General features: G+C 39.7%; 1 non-coding gene across 1 annotated transcript; it reads right to left on the reverse strand.

The window, feature by feature from the left end:
* Positions 1-2,477: 2,477 nt before the first annotated feature.
* Positions 2,478-2,559, reverse strand: trnas-gcu (transfer RNA serine (anticodon GCU)). Its single transcript has one exon. It is a non-coding gene; the product is annotated as a tRNA-Ser (tRNA).
* Between the last annotated feature and the right edge of the window lie 13,542 nt (positions 2,560-16,101).

Raw genomic sequence — 16,101 nt, forward strand, 5'->3', positions numbered from 1 at the left:
CAGGGAGAGTGGAGGCTCCTTCCACACTGTGGCTGGAAACCAAACCTGCGATCAGAGCCTCTGACCTCTGACCCGGTGACACAGTGAGTCCGCGGCACAAACGCGCTTAAACCTGTGATCTCTTGTATACGACTACACAAATACACACATCTTAATATGTAAATTAATCGATCCACTGATTGATTATCAAAGGCTTCGCTGAAAGTAGGATAAATGCACACGACCGAGAGGCTCAGCACAACAGCGGAGAAGAGACCAGACAGATGCGCTAAATAGCATAATGTAATTTATAAATCGATAAAAGTTGTAGCCTATTTTGATTAACATTTTGTTTCAATTTACTTATGTAGCACGAACATAATCATTTAAAACAGCATTGACAATCATCATGACTGGGATGTGCAAAGGGGGGGTATGAAACCCAGGGCTTAGCCTATATAAAAACCATACCCACATATTAAAAAACCAAATTTGAAAAAACAATAACATTAGGAAATAATTAAACAATAACGAAAAATAAGTCGAAAACTAAATGGCTAAACAGTAAGGAAGTAAGGAAAAATACATACATGAATGAATAATACAAAACAATAATAATGGATGAGATGATGAGAAAAAGAAGAGAGAGAGAGAAACATGACAATAAATGTCTTATGGTTTGATGTTTGATTGATGACGTACTTTTTGACAGCCTTAAATTATGTTAAATTATTATATATATTATATATATAAGTGGGGTAATTTGTGCCATGGGGCAAGTAGTTCCACCCCTGTTATCTAGAAAACCACAGAAGAAGTTGGTCATGTGACCACATATTTTTGAAGGGGCATCCATTTCACTCATCCCATCAAGAAGGGAGACACATGACTTGAGAGGAAAGCACATTTATGTTCAAAAAACAAGTTTTTGCCCTCCAAAGTAAAATTTATATGATCAAAGTTTTTTGATTGCTGTGTTTGAACAACTTTGAAAACAGTTCACACATGTTTTAGTGCTTTATTAAGCTACACCATGAGTCTATACAGTTAGCATGATGCCAGCTCAAAACAGGGGAATCAGCTGGGGACAGCGTGCCTCAGGCCTCCGCGACTGCATGGGGACAAGCGAGGGCCCGATCATCGCCGCTTCTGGCTTTAATTTTGTATTGAATGTCTTGCTTTTATATAGCATTATCATTTGTGAGATTAAAATGATCTGTTTTACTTCAATTATCAATGGCACACTTTACCCCAGTGTATTCTCTCTAATGGCACAACTTACCCCGCACCGGGGGCAAGTTGTGCCACAAAACCACTTTTTTTTCTAAAGCTATATATCTGAAACTGTTTATTTAAGATTCAAAGTGATTGTTCCCAGGGATGCACAACATCCTAAACTATATGTACATATTTTAGTTGGGGGCATTATTATAATCCCCTTGCTTTAAAGGCAATTTAAGTAAAAATTGGCACTACTTACCCCGCTCTCCCCTATATATATATTTTTTTTTTTTCAGTATAGTCAGGTAGCTGATTCCAGAGACGTGGACCTTGATAACAAATTGAAAATTGCCCAAGAGCAGTTCTAAAGAAAGCAGTGTGGAGATTTTCGTGTCTGGTAGTTTTAGGGACTCACACAGAGTAAATACGGATCGAAACTTAAAGTAGGCCTATCCTCTTTTCTTTTTCTTTTTCTTTTTCTTTTAGATGCTTTTCGTCAGCAGTCAGGTGAGCTGTGCTATTTAAATCTTAGTAGCTGCGCCTATCCCTCCTCAGGATGGCGCTCAGCATCTGTGAGAACCAGTCTTTATCATGTCGGCATGTCAAATGTGGGTTGTTGATGAGAGTACAGGGGATGTTACACATGTACATTTTCTCATTTGGTTGAACAGTTTTGAAGTTAGCCATCGGGACCAATTTCTGCTCTACATCATAATATAATAGCCTACATCAATGCTCTGTATTTCAGGTTGAATGAGTCGTGAGTGTATGTCGCCCTCCAGTGGTCACACTGAGGAACTACTTAGGCTACTATATCACTATTTATGCAGCTGTCAGTTCTCGCACAAGTATTCTTATGACTAATGTTTATGTTACGTCTTCATTATAAATATCAATGAAGAGATGCAAACATTTAGCCTAAAACGTTTCCTTTGATTGATCTTTGGTGTTCATGTGAGAGTTTTCACCGGAAGTAACCTGCTATGTTGTAGAGGCCACGTGCTTTCTGTGCCGTCAGTGTTCACAGATTAAAGATTAATGAAGACAGTGTACGTTTTCATGCAGGCCATCATAAATACAATAAATAAAGGGAAATACAATAACAACAGTGTGTTATCTTGGCTTCAGTATATCTGTATTACCGGGATTATCATTTTAATAGTTCATGGTGTACCCAGCATTGAAAACCAAAGGTTGAAAAGCACTTACGGAAAGTGCTTTACAAATTAAATGTATTATTCATTTATTAAAGTATATAATAGAAAACACTTTCCTGCCGACGAGGATGGGATTCGAACCCACGCGTGCAGAGCACAATGGATTAGCAGTCCATCGCCTTAACCACTCGGCCACCTCGTCAGGATGCGTGGTGGACTCTATAGTGCCCTCTTGTGTCAGTATTGTGAGCTTTTTTATATCATTGTGAATTAGTTCCAGTTTATACCGCCCGTTGTTGGGCCTGACTTCAATTACTCAGTAATTAGGCTACACATGTTCCCTTTTTTACGTTCAAGATGACATACACACGAAAGAAATAACATAAGAAGCCATAGATATATATATCTATGATAAGAAACACAGTGCTCATCCTAAAACCTCCCGCTTTTATGCAGCCAGTGTTGACAACATAGGACCAGCAGAGGGCGCCTCTCTCCCAGTCTCACCTGGGGGCTGTTCTGACAGCTGGAATGAAGCTCTACCTTGGTATATACGACTCGTTTCAAATTAGACGGACAAATCTTGATTATCAAATGCAGGATTATGATGTAGCCTAGTCTGAACATTATTTTTTTTTTTTGCATGAAATAACCTAAAGAAGGTCACTGGCTCACTGCTCTTTATTTCAAGGTGAACCCAACACCTCGGCCTCGACAGGAGGGGAAGACGTCATGTGGATGTGTCATATCAGCTGGCACTATTCACTGCCTCACTGATATAAACAGAACTGGTCGTGAAAACACACAAACCCCAGCCTGACTCAGAGCTGACATGATGAATGATGTCAGTTACTCTTCCTATAGATCATTTATAGGCTACCCCAAATATGTTTTAAAAAGGCTTAGAAGCAAGATGTTCATATCAAGGCTTGTTTTGTTTTGTTTTTTCAACATAATTTTTCAGCTCAGAGCAATTTATGAAAACACGGACAGAGTTAACGAGTCTGCCAGTGGAAAATCTTTAGTCACTTCTGAGTTTTCCATTGATAAAGTTGTCAAGAAAATCCACACACGTTTTGATCAATTTCAGCTGAGCATTCGCAGATAGACCATTGGGTTATGATGTAGGCTACTGACAGCTTCCCTGTGGGCTCATCACTTCAAACTTCCAAAGATCAAAGACATGACCCAGAATATGTTGAAACACTGTCTCAGACTCAGCTCAGAAATGGGCTTGAGATATGCATACTTGTTTTGTGACCTTTGTCAGAGTCCAGAGCCCAAACTCCTCCTGCAAGAACCAATGAGACAGCACACACCTGTTCATGTGTAGGCCTAATCTTAAAAACGTAAAAGGTGAGCAGCCTGACACACTATAAGACAGGAGTAATGAAAAGAAGAAGGGCAAGAGGAGGAGTCACTGAGACCAGATTCATCACCCTGTTGCTGGACACACAGAGTGTGTAGCTACTTGGACTTGTGTACTGGGATTGTGACCAGCAAAGAATCTTTTTCTGGTGTCTTAAATATAAATTGTTTCACCTCCTGGTTTCCCACACCCAGGAGAGTATCACCTTACATTACATATCAACAAAATATGACTTTTTTTTTTTTTTTTTCTGGTCGTGTTACTGCAGGCCCAGTTTGAACCATATCAGCTGCAGGCTTGTTGTGAGGACACCAGTTAAACACCTCTGTAAGGGATAGGTCACCCATATTACATGTAGTTTTCAGAGTGTGGAAAAGCTGTGACACAGTAATACGAATTCTGTGCTTTAGCCTACTATATTCAACAGTACAGTTACATGAACATGCTATGTGTGTATCAAATAAGACAACCTTTCATTCAATTGTATGAAATCATTAAACTCACAGTGTATGATTGAGAATTTTACAAATGTGCCAGAAATATTGTATTCACGTTTTAATTTTGAGGCACTTCAAAGCTGCACTAATCATGTGTTATCCTGATAATAGATCAAATAATTATCTAATTTGAGAGGTGTTACTCAGTGATTATCACCTTCACCCAGGGTTTTAACCAGTACGTTTACATGACACTTGAAAAAACCGAATTATTGCCTTAATCCGACTATAACTGGACAACTGAAGTGCATGTAAACACCTTAGTCCGACTGAAATCGGAGTTGAGAACTCCGATTAAGACACCCAGATAATGCGATTGGAATTCGGTTTTCTCCGTCATGTATACACCTTAGTCGGAGTATAACTGGACAATGCATGTGCGCATGCTCCACAACAGTAAGAGACGGCACCAAGTGGAGCAGAGAAGCCGCCCGAACCCGGCAAAGTAAAGAAAAAGACCCAACATCAGCGCCGACTTGACGCCAAAATCGAATTTTGAGCATAGCTCGATTAACCCTGTAGAAACTGTACATTATGTGGTGGTAGTTAAGACAAACATATATTGACGGATGAAAGAGATGATAGAATTTAGCTCCTCATTAAACTTTAACAGGAAACCAACTCAAAGATAAAGAAGCTGCTGTTCCGGTTTCAATAGCATTGCTGCCCTGTGTTATAAAGCTTCTAAAGAAAGAGGACATGTCCTGTAAATGACAAGGTGGGGTGTGATGTGGGGTTTGTCACCCTGAATTTGACCTTTGATCTCACAATAGGACATGTTTGTGTTGATTCAGCCACCACCATCCAATGCAGTTTCCTGCTCATTATTGGAGCCTGCTGCTGCTGCTCTTCCCTGACTGATTTTAATGTGAGACACATGAAAGAAGACGATCATGTGGGATCTGTATCTGTAGCAGCGACATGTTCCACTGTGCAGAACTACAGTAACAGTCAGTACGTTTACATGCAGAGCTTAATGGGCAGGATTTGTCCAGGATGCAAAACAGCAAAACCCTGACAAAAACAACGGGGGGGGGGGGACTCTGTAATATGTCTTTAAAGCCCCACTCTGGTATCTGCCAGGTTTGTGCAGGGCAGGGAACACACTCTTTACACACACAAGCACAGTTTTGCAGTAATGGCCAACATCTCAGCCCACACTGCTTCTTTCTCTGAGCTCTAGCCCGGGTTTAAAATAGCTCCGCTCCCTCTCAGGTCTTTACCATGATACTTGTGATGGTCTTACATAATCTGCACCTCCTGATCTCCTCTTCCTCTTCATTCTGGTGCTTGTATCCCATTCTGCCTACCTCTATCTGTTTCTCTCGCTCTTTAGTTTTGACAGAGGAAACGTGAAAAAATTGTCAGAACAGTATTCATGGCAAAATTAGGTGTGTTCCTGCCCAGACAGACTGGCAAACATTACAGTCTTCCTGCTTTTGTCATGTGGTGGTTGGAAAATGCTTTAAAATATAAAGGATGGCGGTATGCTAATAGTCCTGGATGCTCAATTTAAATGTACCAAACAGCAGTTACCTGCATGATGTGGAGCTCTCTCTACAGCTACTGACTGAGGCTGGTCCACCACTAATGCTTTTCACTGCTCAACCTGACTGTGTTTGTAGTAAGATGGAACTGTCTCACAGTGTGAATCACACACTGTGGCTTCTATGGGTCTTTTGTTCCAAAACAAAACAAAACAAAAGGCTATGAGATGCTATTCAACCCTTGGTACTCCTTAGGACAACATGTTGTCAGTCATGTTGACATGTTGGACTATGGCTTCATATCTCTGCTAATGTTTCTCTATATGTGTGTGTTGAATGTACAAATGGGCGCTGCTCTGCATGTGTTGCATATGTTGCTCTCATAAGCAAAAGAAGAAAATACATTCGCGAAAATGAGTGTAAACCCTGCTCATTATTACTTTTCCCATGGTTACCCCAGACCTCATGTCATTTAACAGTTCTATTACTATTTTGAGATGTCTAATGCTGTTTTTCCTTCCTGCAATGTTCTGTTAGCTCACCAATTAACTCATTTTGTGATCAGCTAGTATTATCCAGGCTAACATCCCTGAACATTCATGACAAAAGACATCACAGGTTATGTTTTTTTCTTTCTGTCCTACCAGGTAATTGCAGGTTTATAGATTTCACAAAAAGAGCCATCTTGTATATGCACAGACTGTTACTTTCATTTCTTGATCTTATTTCAGCCTGACAAGTTTAGAACATTTGGAGGTAGCACAAGTAGTTACAGGTCAATACTAATTATGATGACAGTGATTATGGTGATGATGTCAATTATTAATATGAATGGGATTTGTGAGTGTCCTTGTTGACAGTGAAGAAGCCCAGATAAGCTTACAGTATGCAACCTCTTTCTGCTGTACAGCCTGAGCCTTGAATCCCAATGCCTTCCACTTTATATTCTTGCATACTTGTGTGTGCATGTGTGTGTGTGCGTGTGTGTGTGTATGCGTGTGTGTCTGTTAGATTTTACTGAGATTCAGCAGCTCCCTTCGTCCTCCTCTCTTCACACATGCAGAGAATACAAACAGCTAACACCCACAGAGAACAGCACACACACACGCCGAAAAAGCCAGCAGGCACCCACACACATAGACACACGCCCACGCACAGTTAAACACACAACAACAATATGAAGGGGAGAGAGAGGGGTAGGGGGCAGAGAGGTACTAATGGAGTATTCACATAAACTTCACTCTATCTATTAATATTACTGTAATGTTTATACAAGATAATAACACATTGAATGAAGACAGCAGCTCCAGTCCAAAGGGCAGGGCTCAACTGCTGGGTCTCCCTGCAGGGTGTGTGGACAGTGTCTGTCACTGTACAGACACACACACAGCCATCAACAGCTCATGGGTGGGAGGATAACGACACTACATGTGTGTGCATGGTTTTTATTCGGCACATGCAGCTTTTATTCTTTTAAAGTCTCCTAGTGAATCATGAAAACAGCCACATTTTCACTCTCAGCTGGTCCTTATAGTCTTAGCAGTCGGTTCGTTACCTTTAATTGTCGGTCCAAGCTAGAATGGCGGATCAGAGCCGTGAGCTGCTCAGAGCTTCGCTATGGAGGCTAATTGGATTTCTTGGTTTTCCTCATCAAACACACAATCCAACAACTCTTAAATGCTGTCGTGGACAAATTGTGACCTGCACATTCACCACGCTATGAGATAACGGAACGAGACAGTTGTTTTCGAGGTAAATGCAGAGACTGCTTGCCGAAATCTGCCCCTGACAGAAACGTGCATCAGCGCTTTTTGCCAGAATTTACCTCTAAAACAACTCTGCCTCATAACATTCCGTTATTATCTCATAGCGTGGTGAATGTGCAGGTCACAACTTGTCCACCAGAGCGTTTTGGAGTTGTTGGATTGTGTATTTGATGAGCTTGATGAGGGAAACAAAGAAATCCCATTAGCCTTCATAGCGAAGCTCTGAGCAGCTTGCAGCTCTGATCCGCCGTTCTAAAAATAGCTTGCACTGACAATTAAAGGTTACGAACCTAAAAAATAATAAACTAAACACAGAAGTCAGTGTTATATAACTCTTTGTTATTTAATTTAGTGATGTAAACAGCAATTATTTAGACAACATAGTGTATTTGAATGTATCTATGTTCATATTTTTTTTAAAGGGACAACGAGGAGTTTTGGAAAGCCAAGTGTTTTCATACTACATTTACCATGAGCCTCCGCGCGCACGGTGAAATTCTTGGACCGGCGCAAGACGGACATCTTGCCAGGAATGTTTTCATTAATCAAGAATGAAAGTCAGAGGTTGGAAGACGATCAGATACCGTCGTAGTTCCGACCATAAACGGCGATTCGGCAGCGTTATTCCCATGACCCACCGGGCAGCGTCCGCGAAACCGAAAGTAAGGAAACGCTACTAATTAAAATAACAAAATAACGATAGAGACAAAACGATATATTGATCGAAAATGGGCCCATTAACAAGTGTGGGTAGCGTAGATTCATCCACATTAATGTGAGACTTTTTTATAACCAAATACAAACTCCTCGTTGTCCCTTTTTTTTTTTTTTTTTTTAGTATATTTTTTGGCTTTTTTGCCTTTATTTGATAGCACAGTGAGATAGACAGGAAAGGGGGAGGCAGAGAGAGGGGGAATGACATGCAGGAAAGGTCTGCCCGATGCGGGACTCGAACCGGGGACGCCTGCGTTGAGGACTGTAGCCTCTACATGGGGCGGCCACGCACCGCCCCCTCGTTGTCCCTTTAAGTTTGGTGTTTGAGAGGAGGATTAACTGTCAGTGATCACATGTGATGTGTTTTTCTTATTCATGTAAGGTAGTGTAGTAAATGTAGCCTAGTGGCCTCCCTGCATGGTTTAACATGCATGGCCACAAAAACACAGAGTTTGTGGCAAGACAAAGTGTCGGGGTAGGCCAGCTACACATACATTATAGTAACCATGGTGACAAGGGTAGGTAGTGGTACACCATTGTTGGTACTATGCATGTTTATTACAGTAACCACGACAACCAAGGTCGGGTACGTCTCTGCTGTCGGAGCTGCACTGTTTCACAACATGGGTGGCTCCAGGGGGCTGGGGCTGTACGGTTGTTCAGGTTTCTATTTCTGTTGGACTCCCATCATGAACTGCATGGTAAACACACTGCTGAGGTTCATCAGCAGCGTTTGCTCAGCTGTTATGGTGCATGGTTTGAGGCACCGGGCTATGACAGCAAATATTTCTTCCTCTCACGGTGTTGTGACTTTAAGTGCAGCACCCGAGGGACTCACCTGAGGGCTCGGTGGGGCTTGTCATCTCATGTGACGCATCAAATCATTCACTGCTTCAATTTCTCAATACAGTTCTGTACAAATATCAACAGTAGTAGTAGTATATCTAGATTTCTCTCTACTTCTTTAAACTCTGTCCTCAGTGAGGTCATATCATGTGTCTTCAGTTTCAACTCTGATTTGGCACTGTAACTTCATGATATTACAGCAGCACAGCACTTTAGACACAGTCTGATGATCCAACAACACTTTGTTTGAAGCCTGTGAATATTCTCATTTGTCCAGGTCATAGTTATCTCAAGGAAATTTAAATCGAATGCAACTGGACTTGGTTATTTGTCTAGGAAGACGTTTCACCTCTCATCCAAGAGGCTTAAATAAATCAATACTTAAATAACATTTGTACCTCAGTGCTGCCTTATGGTAGGTTGTTCAGAGCAGCTTTTCTTTCTTTCCTTTTTTGGAAAAAGCCTATTCTTGGTTCCTATAGGGCCACTGGAGTGCATACAGTCCCTGCAGACATATGGTTGTTTGTTGATATATTGCTGACTCACTATGATGAGAGTGGAAACAGTCAAATTTAGCAGCCTGTACATTTGTATTTGATCAGACCAGACAACTTCTTCTAAGTCCCCCATCTTTCTCAATATGCAATGATTCTGAAAAGTTTCTTCAAATCAGTTCAAGAATGATGGTAAATCTGGTCATATATTTTTACAGTCTGTGTGACAAACAGACTGTGTCATCAGGCCCAATAAATCACCACAGTCCCTGTGGTGGCTGTGGAACTGGCACATGGATTAACTATTCATAATGGTAGTCTCTCTCTCTCCCTCTCTCTCTCTCTCTTTCTCTCTGGCCTTATTCAAAGTGTTCTAATTAATCAGCCTTAAATAGATGGACAGACCTACATTACTGACACAAGCCCTTATACACCATGTACTGCTTAATACACAGATGGCATCGTCGGCACTGTGTGTGTGTGTGTGTGTGTGTGTGTGTGTGTGTGTGTGTGTGTGTGCGCGCACACGCGCGCGCGTAGATGCTATGGAGTCTTTGTATTTCAATCATTGTAACTATGGGTGGAGACCTAAGTTGTGTGTCAGTGATGCTCCAACATTTCACTTTGATACCACATTTAAAGTGTATAAAACCCTTAAAAACCTAACTTGGTGTTATATTTTCCAAATGTCAGTTTAAATAGTTTCCAGTTCATTACAACGATCAGTTCTAACAGCATTAGGTCACTGTAGAGATGTAAGAACACTGCTCTGGTCACACTGAGAATCATGAACATATAGTCAGCCAACTGCATCGCCGTAGTTGGAGGTAAAACATAGGTTAGTGCATCTGAAGTGTTGCTAATAATCACTCCGGCCTTTGTTATTGTGGCGAGCTTGCTCAGAAGAATGCTGCTTGGGGATGTTACTAACTCTGTGTTGGCATCTACCAACTACTGAGGAAACTATGTCTTTGAAGCTGCTAAATCCTGCACTATGTTCACCAGCCAGCCGCTTGTTTGGTGAAAGAGCCAAGTAGCTGAAGTTTCATGGCAGGTACCAAATACAACCCTTCAGGTTTTACAACCCAAATAATTCTACTGAAACGCTCAGTAGCCTATATCTAATGGGAAATGTAGATTTAGTTGTAATTATACAATAATAGCAAATCCTCTCACAGTTCACAGCTGTTTGATGCATTGTTAATATAAAACACTAATCGCTGCTGTAGCACAGTTTTCTTCAGGGTTCTTTTCTTTAGGTTCTGATTCATGACTTCATTCACAGTGACTCATTTGAATTTGGCAAGAGGAGAGTTCAAATCAAAAATCTAATAACAATGTGTTCTAACTTAAATGTGTAGCTACGATGGGGATGTTGTATGTGCAGAAGAAAAACAGGAAGATGATGCAAAATGGATGTCAGCCAGTATAGAGAGAGCAAGTGAGCACATATGGAGCAGCACTCAGGTGAGTGACATCATAACTACCCTCTCATGTCACCCAGGACAACCTGCTAGCCAGTGGGAGAGCAATCACAACGTGCATATTGGTAAGGGCATAGTGCAGCCTGTATATAATGATGTATTTTCCAAACGCTGATTTTCAACTTGCTCAGAGTAGGACAGAGCCAAAACAACTGAAACACAAATCAAACAGGCTGAATGAGTCACATTCCACCATCAAGTTTAGTCTTTATTTGTAAATTAATGCATTTCAGCAAGGCTTGGGAATACGGCACACAATAAGATTTCACATTTATCATCTTTTTCCACTACCAAACCCTCTCAGGTCTAAGTTCTTAATCACCACTAAGCTTTAACAGTGACCAGAGTTTACATGAACAGCAAAATATTACTCATATGGCCTGATATTACTGTTGTTATTGTTTGTTTTTTTGTGTGTTTGATTTTTTTGTTGTTGTTTGTTTTGTTTTTTACAAAAGTCAGTGTAGGATGTGTAACATAATTTATTCTTAATAATATCACAGTGAAACTAGATGTTTTGCCACAGTTTAATGCAAGCAGAAATCAAAGATTACTTCACTGATAGCTATCAGGCTCATCCTCTCATTGGGCCCAGTTTGAGAGCATTTAGACAAAAGTCACTTATAGCAAACAAATAAAGCAGCAGGGTTAGAAACTCATTATTCAAATGGAACGCAGCTTTTTAGGTGTTACACAGCACAAAGCCAATCGTTTAAAAAAAAATCCCATAAATCTTTTGGACAGTGTCATGTAAACAGCCTGTATAGAACCAGACCTCAGCCAGCGAGTAGGGCCGGTGTGACATACAGTAAGTGCATTTAAAAATAGGCAGTGTGGACCACCCGACTATTCGTCCAGGTATAGTAGTTAACAAATGTAAAATATTACATTTCCTCAACAAGAAACAGTCAACTTTGGACAAACAGCACTGCTTCCCAATCAGGATGACAGAGCTGGCACAGAATCAGCTGCAGTGGAAAAAGTAAATTTGATTGCAGCCATGGTCCAATGCAATCTTTATCTATAGGATACAAACGGGGAGGTATGAGATCACATCAATGTAAATGATGTGTTTCATAACTACAGCCTCTCCCATGTCCCTGTATTGCTCATATCTGCATGGAATGTCAAATACCACAATGTTTGAACGCTGACCAACAAATCTCAACTAACAACACTAGTCTATGATGTGGGAGCTGTGTTTCAGGTTCATTGCACATCCGTAGGTTTAGTGTTCAGTTTGGTCATTTGATAAATTGTGGTCAGTTGTTGGCAACTGTAAAGTAAAATATCAAATAATCAGATTCTGCTCTATTTATCTATAATTTTGTGACACAAAAAATAATTCATACCAAATGGAATTTTAAACATGCACTTTATGAAATTAGTTTTTACTAGATGTAGCAACAGGAATCAAGGTATTGGTATTCCTCTGTAATGCTGTACTGTCATGTCTAAGTAATTTAGTTACGTTTTCATTTCATGGAGAAACACATGTTGTGTGTTCTTGTGTGTAGGTCTGCTAAAGGTAGGCAGGGGTATTCAGCAATCACCCACTTTGATGTGGATATGGAGGGTGTGTGCAGCTGAAGTCAGGACTTTATGAAAGAAAGAACAATAAGGCTAAACCTGTTGTTCTATGGTCATTAAATACAACAAAGTTTTGGTGTGTGTATGTTTGTGTGTATGCACGGAGGATTTCTTCACTGACACCTTTGACAGAGCTGAGCTGAGAAGCAAAACGTAAAGTAACCAATAATATAACATAATGAAAGTAACTAAATTACATATTCAATGAGCAGATTGATTGATTATAGTTTTCAACATCCTGAACACTGCACGGAGAACATTCCATGACCATGTAGGATTTTACAGGTTAAAACAGCCGTTTTATGGTGCCTCATCTTGCATAACTTCATGTTTAATCAAATTACCACTAATTTACACACAAAGAACCCGGGTCAGGAGAAACCAAGCTGTGTAGAATAATATTATTCCAGCACAGCTTGGTTTCCCCTGCTGTGGTGCTGTGGAAGGCCACCAGCTGCTTCATCCAGACACGCCACCATGTCCTCACAGCTCCCCTTTCATGTCTGGAGATGACTTTCAGCAGGATTTGAGTTGCTGTTGGGTGATAGAACAATCTCAAGAAATGCACACTGTATGCATTTTAGGAGCCACTGGCTGTGGTCATGTTATACCTTGACCAGTCATTAGTTCAGTTGTGATCATGTACCTTCATTAACAGAGACCTACAGATTTAGAAATACAGATACAGTATGTTAACAAACCACTTCACTCCACTGTGGATGTGCTCAAAGGCACCAGAAATAAATGAATCACTGGACCTGACAGGTGCATTTAGAGCTCTACCAAATCCTGTTGGTTTACACAGACCATCATCTTCAGCAACAAGGAACGCAGAGCATTTTAAGCTGCACATAGAAAAACATCATCAGTCTCAGTCAAGGAATATGGCTGCAGCATCCTCTCAACAGATTCGGTTATCTTTACTGTCATCACACAGTGAGACAGTATTCATAGTTGATCTGGAGATGATCAGAATTCAAACACTTCTACTTTCCTTTCACTAACCAATTTGAAATTGTGCAAGTACCACAGTTAAACCTGCGTAGCAACTGATTTGCCTGTTTTATGATTGGTCAGGCAGGCTTTCATTGTGACATCATGTTGTGTACCTGACAGTATTTTGTTAACCTTTGTCATATTTGTGATAAGGTAACAAATCTGATCCCATGGTGCACTCTTTTAAAGGTGCTACATGTATCATTTTTGACAATAGTTAATAACTACCACCTTCATTTTAGACATTAGAACTTATAATTACTCAACAAGAAGACCAGTGTTGAGATGACTGGCGGCTCTACCATAGGCTACATTCACACTGCATTTTACATTGTGTGCTGCCAATATGGATTTATGCAGAAATCATTTAGGAGGCACAGACATAACTAAACCTGTCAAAGTTTCTAACTGTGGCAAACAGGAGTGAGAGGCAAGTGAAAAAAAATGTCCCCAACATGTTGATCCCTTAAAGATGCCACAGAAGGAGAGACAGGGTGCAGAGGGGATTATGGGAGATTTAGTTATTTTGGGAAACACAACCATGGTCTCATTGTTTAGGGCAATTATAAAGCTAGCTAATGATAAATTTGGTCAAAAATGTTACACATTGGACCTCTAAATGAGCATAATTACTGCATTTACAACTTGTATTTGGCTGTATAGATAAAATTTACCTCAAACATTATTATACACATCACATAGGTACATTCCACCTATGAAACATAGAGTATAGCAGAAACCTGTAAGCATATTGCTCAGTTATTACATTCACAATTTCAAATCTAATTGGTAAATAAATCATTGAAATTAAATGTTATTACTAAATCGGGTAGTACTTTCCATTACAGCTCAGTAATAACATGGTACTGGGGTAAATGTTTGTTGAGCCACTAATTGAGCAATGCCATGTAAATGCCAAAAATGTAATAAGGTAAAAGAAGAATATTAACGATGGTTTTAGCCAGGTAACACTGAAATTTGAGTAATCATGTTATCACATGATTACCAAAAACAAGGGGTAATAATGATGGGAAAACACATTTTAAGATGGCAACAAGTCAAACAGGGATGGTGTAGTCATTATGCAATATGATAACTTCTTACAATAAAGGGTTATACTAGTGCAATATTTGGATTAAATATTTTAATATAATATAATTCACTCGGGCAATAGCCAGTGAGTGAGAGGTTGATGTTTTCACAATTGTACAGGCTACAATCAGTCCAATACCTTCAAAATCACATGAAAATACTGGTATAGTCCAGTCATTTTATGAGAAAAGGTTAAACAAATTGCAACAGAAGCAAACTCAACTGATTTTGTATCCTCAACATGTCCTGAGTGAGGGAAAAAAAGCCCCGAAGAATCCTATTAGGGGAAAGTTTCGAAAAACACCCAAACATATCCCATTTATACGCATATAAAAAAAAATTTTCACGTGTATAGGGTAAAATTTTTAACCTTTAGATATCTCCATGAAAATTACTGAGATGATTACTGACATTAAGACAAACAAAAAATGTATTACAAGTTTTTTGAAATTCTTTGTTAACATGAGCAAATTTGCATAAATGTGTATAAATTTGCATAAATTCCACCGTTTTGACGGCACATGTATATATGAAGTTGCTGTGGTGGTACCGGCATGAAAATTGGAATGAGTTGACTCCATCGGTCAACCGACAAGTTGACCACTTTAAATTTCAAGATGACTGCAATTTTTCAAGACAGCCACATCCTTAGTAGAGCAGGTATGACATGCTGCGTCTCTATTAATGCTCATGGGCCTAAATTGGTTCCATTCCTTTTTTAACTGTAATATCATATTACAGTTAAAAAAATGTCTTGTTCAATCTTGTTAACATATTATATGTTAATAAGATTGAACAAGACATTTTCACCTGCTCTACTCAATGTTTAGATCAGGTGTTGTATGTATGCAAATTAGCCATACGTAATTGGATTATGCACTGTTGGCTCATGTCATACCTGCTCTACTAAGGATGTGGCTGTCTTGAAAAATTGCATTCATTTTGAAATTTAAAGTGGTCAACTTGTCGGTTGACCGATGGAGTCAACTCATTCTAATTTTCATGCTGGTACCACCACAGCAACTTCATATATACATGTGCTGTCAAAACGGTGGAATTTATGCAAATTTATACACATTTATGCAAATTTGCTCATGTTAACAAAGAATTTCAAAAAACTTGTAATACATTTTTTGTTTGTCTTAATGTAAGTAATCAACTCAGTAATTTTCATGGAGATATCTAAAGGTTAAAAATTTTACCCTATACACGTGAAAATTTTTTTTTATATGCGTATAAATGGGATATGTTTGGGTGTTTTTCGAAACTTTCCCCTAATGGGATTCTTCGGGGCTTTTTTTCCCTCACTCAGGACATGTTGAGGATACAAAATCAGTTGAGTTTGCTTCTGTTGCAATTTGTTTAACGTTGACCCCTTTTTTGGCCTAAAATTACTGGACTAGTAGTCA

The sequence above is a fragment of the Trachurus japonicus genome, chromosome 22 (genome assembly GCF_045865225.1).
Source record: "Trachurus japonicus isolate A0001 chromosome 22, Traja_1.0".
NCBI lineage: Eukaryota > Metazoa > Chordata > Actinopteri > Carangiformes > Carangidae > Trachurus > Trachurus japonicus.